Here is a 4,929-nt window from a genome sequence, read left to right as displayed (position 1 = left end):
AGCAATACATGAACTGTGAACTTCCAGATGTTCAAGCTGGTTTTAGAAAAGGCAGAGGAACCAGAGATCAAATTACCAACATCCACTGGATCATTGAAAAAGCAAGAGAGTTCCAGAAAAACATTTATTTCTGCTTTGTTGACTATGCCAAAGCCTTTGACTGTGTGGATCACAATAAACTGTGGGAAATTGTGAAAGAGATGGAAATACCAGACCACCTGACTGGCCTCTTGAGAAACCTATATGCAGGTCAGGAAGCAACAGTTAGAACTGGACATGGAACAACAGACTGTTTCCAAATAGGAAAAGGATTACATCAAAGCTGTATATTGTCACCCTGCTTATTTAACGTATATGCAGAGTACATCATGAGAAACTGTGGGCTGGATGAAGCACAAGCTGGAATCAAGATTGCTGGGAAAAGTATCAGTAACCTCAGATATGCAGATGACACCACCCTTATGGCAGAAAGTGAAGAGGAACTAAAAGCCTTTTGAGCTCTTTCCGCCACCTTTCCGTGCCGCCATAATGGTGCACATGAATGTCCTGGCTGATGCTCTCAAGAGTATCAACAATGCCAAGAAGAGAGGCAAACGCCAGGTCCTTATTAGGCCGTGCTCCAAAGTCATCGTCAGGTTTCTAACAGTGATGATGAAGCATGTTACATTGGCGAATTTGAAATCATTGATGATCACAGGGCTGGGAAAATTGTTGTGAACCTCACAGGCAGGCTAAATAAGTGTGGAGTGATCAGCCCCAGATTTGATGTACAACTCAAAGATCTAGAAAAATGGCAGAATAACCCGCTCCCATCCCGTCAGTTTGGTTTCATTGTACTGACAACCTCAGCTGGCATCATGGACCATGAAGAAGCAAGACGAAAACATACAGGAGGGAAAATCCTTGGATTCTTTTTCTAGGGATGTAATACATACAAATAAAATGCCTCAGAGGACAAAAAAAAAATAAATAAATAAAAGCCTTTTGATGAAAGTGAAAGTCAGACTTTATTTTTTGGGGCTCCAAAATCACTGCAGATGGTGACTGCAGCCATGAAATTAAAAGACGCTTACTCCTTGGAAGGAAAGTTATGACCAACCTAGATAGCATATTCAAAAGCAGAGACATTACTTTGCCAACAAAGGTCTGTCTAGTCAAGGCTATGGTTTTTCTGGTGGTCATGTAAGGATGTGAGAGTTGGACTGTGAAGAAGGCTGAGCACCGAAGAATTGATGCTTTTGAACTGTGGTGTTGGAGAAGACTCTTGTGAGTCCCTTGGACTGCAAGGAGATCCAACCAGTCCATTCTGAAGGAGATCAACCCTGGGAGTTCTTTTGAAGGAATGATGCTAAAGCTGAAACTCCAGTACTTTGGTCACTTCATGCAAAGAGTTGACTCATTGGAAAAGACTCATGCTGAGAGGGATTGGGGGCAGGAGGAGAAGGGGACGACAGAGGGTGAGATGGCTGAATGGCATCACTGACTCGATGGACGTGAGTCTGAGTGAACTCCGGGAGCTGGTGATGGACAGGGAGGCCTGGCGTGCTGCAATTCACGGGGTCGCAAAGAGTCGGACCCGACTGAGTGACTGAACTGAACTGAACTGAAAGTGTAAACAGATTGTTGATTTTAGATATTTCTTCTTTTCTAATATATGTTGTTGCTTTGTCCCTTTTGTCCAACTCTGCAACCCCATGGACTGCAGCGTTCTGGGTGTCCCTGTCGTTTACTATCTCCCAGAGTTTGCTCAAAGTCATGTCCATTGTGTTGATGATGCCATTCAACCATCTCATCCTCTGTCACCATCTTCTCCTCCTGCCTTCAATCTTTCCCAGAATCGGGGTCTTTTCCAGTGGGTCAGCTCTTTGCATCAGGTGGCCAAAGTATTGGAGCTTCAGCTTAAGCATCAGCCCTTCTAGTGAATATTCAGGATTGATGATTTCCTTTAAGATGGCCTCGTTTGATCTCCTTGCTGTCCAAAAGACTCTCATATCCAGTGCTATAAATTTCCCTCTAAGCAGTTCTTTTACTGCCTCCTACAAATTTTTTAAGTTGTATGTTTATTTTCATTTCATTCACAATATTTTAAAATTTTTCTTGAAATGTTTTCTTTGACTTGTGCATTATTAGGAAGTGTGTTGTTTACTCTCAACTCATTTGGGCATTTTCCAGTTATCTTTCTGTTATTGATATCTAGTTTAATTCTATTGGGGTCTGGAAGCAGACACTATATAATTTCTATTCATTTAAATTTGTTAAAAGTATATTTCAGGGCCCAGAATATAGTCGGTTTTGATGGATATTTCATGTTAACTTGAAAGAATACTATTCTGCTATTGTTGGATGAAGTAGACTGTGGATATAAATTAGATCTAATTGATTGATGGTGTTGCTGAGTTCAATATGTCTTCCTAAATTTCTGTCTGCTGAATTTGTCCATTTCAACTAGAGGAGGTTGAAGTCTCCAATTATGATAGTGGATTTGCCTATTCTTGCATTTCCATCAGTTTTTGCCCCATGTAGTTTGACACTTTACTTTTAGACACGCACATGTTCAGTTAAGTTCAGTCACTCAGTCGTGTCCGACTCTTTGCCACCCATGGACTGCAGCACATCAGGCCTCCTTGTTCATCACCAACTCCTGGAGTTTACTCAAACTCATGCCCCTTGAGTCGGTGATGCCATCCAACAATCTCATCCTCTGTCATCCCTTTCTCCTCCTGCCTTCAATCTTTCCCAGCATCAGGATCTTTTCAAATGAATCTGCTCTTCGCATCAGGTGGCCAAAGTATTGGAGTTTCAGCTTCAACATCAGTCCTTCCAATGAATATTCAGGACTGATTTCCTTTAGGATGGACTGATTGGATCTCCTTGCATCCAGGGGACTCTCAATAGTCTTCTCCAACACCACAGTTCAAAAACATCAATTCTTCCATGCTCAGCTTTCTTTAGAGTCCAACTCTCATATCCATACATGACCACTGGAAAAACCATAGCCTTGACTAGATGGACCTTTGTTGGCAAAGTAATGTCTCTGCTTTTCAATATGCTGTCTAGGTTGGTCATAGCTTTTCTTCCAAGGAGCAAATGTCTTTTAATTTCATGGCTGCAGGCACCATCTGCAGTGATTTTGGAGCCCCCCAAAATAAAGTCTGCCACTGTTTCCACTGTTTCTCCATCTATTTGCCATGAAGTGATGGAACCAGATGCCATGATCTTAGTTTTCTGAATGTTGAACTTTAAGCCAACTTTTTCACTCTCCTCTTTCACTTTCATCGAGGCTCTTTAGTTCTTCACTTTCTGCCATAAGAGTGGTGTCATCTGCATATCTGAGGTTTTTGATATTGCTCCCAGCAATCTTGATTCCAGTTTTTGCTTCATCCAGCCCACACATGTTAAAGATTGTTATATTTTCTTGGAGAATTGGCCCCTTTATCATTATGTAATGCCCTTATTTATCCCTGATAACTTTTCTTGCTTTGAAGTCTACCTTGTCTGAAATTAATATAGCTACTCCTGCCCTCTTTTGAAGTTTTGAAATGTTAGCATGGTATATATTCTCTATCCATTTACCTTTGAACTGTGTGTGTCTTTATGTGTTAAGTGAGTTTCTTGTATACAACATGTAGCTGGGTCTTTTTCTTTCATACACTCTGACAGTCCCTGTCTTTTCATTGTTACATTTAGACCATTGACATTCATAGTGATTATCAATATAGTTGTATTAAAATCCACAGTATGTGTGCTGTTTTCTACTTGTTGCTCTTGGTTTTTGTTTTTTTTTTTTTCCTATTTTTGTCTTCTACTTTTTTACTGCCTTTTGTAATCTTAATTGGGCATTTTATATGATTCCATGTTCTCTCCTATCTTAACATATCAGCTATAATTCTTTTTCTCTTTTTCTTTTTTACTTGTTTTAGTGGTGGTCTTATTATGATATACATTTACAACTAATCCAAGTCCACTTAAAAAAAACCCTATACTGCCTCATAGTGACAGTAGTGAAGTCACTCAGTTGTGTCCGACTCTTTGTGACCCCATAGACTGTAGCCTATCAGGGTCCTCCGTCCATGGGATTTTCCAGGCAAGAGTGTTGGAGTGGATTGCCATTTCCTTCTCCAGGGGATCTTCCTGACCCAGGAATCGAACCTGGGTCTCCCGCATTGCAGGCAGACGCTTTACCGTCTGAGCCACCATACGTAGTGTAAAAACCTTTTAATAACAAAATAATTCTGATTCCTTTCTCCTTTCCCTTGTATTGCTGTCATTCATTTCATTTATATATACATTATGTATGTGCACATAAGATACATATAAGCATACATAATTGAATACATTATTGCTATTATTTTGAACAAACTGTTTCCTGTTAGATCAATTAAGAATAAGAAAATATGTTTTTATTTTACCTTCACTTATTTCTTCTTCATATCTCTTCTTTTCTTTATGTAAATCTGAGCTTCTTATTTATATCATTTTCCTTCTCTCTAAAGAATTTCTTTTAAATTTCTTGCAAGACATGTATACTGGCAACTTAGTCCCTCAATTTTTGTTTGTCTAAGTAAATCTTTATTTCTCCTTCATTTTTGAAGGATAATTTCTCTGGTATAGAAGTCTAGATAGGTGGGGGTTTTTTGTTTTTTGCTGTCAATAACTTAAATATTTCACGTCCCTCTCTTCTCATTTACATAGTTTCTGAGAAGTTAGATGTACCTCTTTTCTTTGTTTTTCCATAGACATGATATTTTTCTGCTCTAGCTTCTTTCAGGATTTTTTTTTTTTTTGATTTTCTGTAGTTTGCAAATCATATGCCTCAGTGTATTTTTTCTTCATTTATGCTACTTGGTGTTTTTGGAGCTTCCTCAGTCGGTGGTTTGGTGTCTGACATCAATTAGTGAAATGCTCAATCATTATTATTTCAGCTATTTC

At 39.2% G+C, this 4,929-nt stretch overlaps 1 pseudogene; it reads left to right on the top strand.

The window, feature by feature from the left end:
• The first annotated feature begins 528 nt into the window (after positions 1-528).
• LOC138072640 (small ribosomal subunit protein uS8-like) lies at positions 529-920 on the top strand (annotated as a pseudogene).
• Positions 921-4,929: the final 4,009 nt, after the last annotated feature.

This window comes from Capricornis sumatraensis, chromosome 2 (assembly GCF_032405125.1).
Source record: "Capricornis sumatraensis isolate serow.1 chromosome 2, serow.2, whole genome shotgun sequence".
NCBI lineage: Eukaryota > Metazoa > Chordata > Mammalia > Artiodactyla > Bovidae > Capricornis > Capricornis sumatraensis.
Note: the sequence above shows the minus strand (reverse complement) of the source record. Positions and strands in the feature narration are given on the sequence as shown.